The sequence below is a fragment of the Malania oleifera genome, chromosome 10, assembly GCF_029873635.1.
Source record: "Malania oleifera isolate guangnan ecotype guangnan chromosome 10, ASM2987363v1, whole genome shotgun sequence".
Taxonomy (NCBI): domain Eukaryota; kingdom Viridiplantae; phylum Streptophyta; class Magnoliopsida; order Santalales; family Ximeniaceae; genus Malania; species Malania oleifera.
The window spans coordinates 28,115,828-28,116,591 of record NC_080426.1 but is presented as its reverse complement, the minus strand read 5'-3'; positions in this window follow the sequence as shown (position 1 = coordinate 28,116,591).

The window sequence follows — 764 nt, the reverse complement described above, 5'->3', positions numbered from 1 at the left end:
TATTAATTAGCTAAAAAGGTGAATTTATCATTTTTTGACCACGATCCAATCTATATTTTAAGTATTGATTGACGGAAGACCACATTTGTTAATAAATTATAATTTTAGAATTTTTTTTGTGATTTTTGAAAATCAAAAAGAGTGCAATATCATATTCAAAAAAATTCAAGTGACTTTGAATTTTATCGTATCAATAAAATAGTATAAAACTATAAAAAATTATAATATAAAATTATCGATTTCAACAAAATTTACTAATATTTTAAATACTTAAATTTTATATTCCATATGTAAATAATTAATTGTTTGAGTTGAGAGGGCTTGCTCATTAGTTAGAGCTCTTATTAGACCCCGCTTACCTTAGAGGAGATATATGGTTTTGTTTAATCAAATTTTAGTGAAACTTAGTATATTTTGTTTGTAATTTTTTTTTTAAATTGTTGAGATTAACAAAAATTTAGACTCAAAAATTAGCACAAATTTTGATAGCTGGATGCAATTGGATAACTAATTTAAAATTGGAGTTTGAATATTCTAAAATCGTCACCAAAAAAATCATAAATAATATTGGAATTACATTTTTCAATGTAATGAATTATAATAAATGATGAAATATTAAATTACTTGTGAATTATTACCTGTAGTATTTTTTTTTCTAAAATTGTTTATAAGTACAATTTTCTTTAATTTGAGGTAAATATTTTTTAATAGTAACTTTAACAACACATTAAAAATATAATTTTAATTTTAAATTTTAAGGTGTC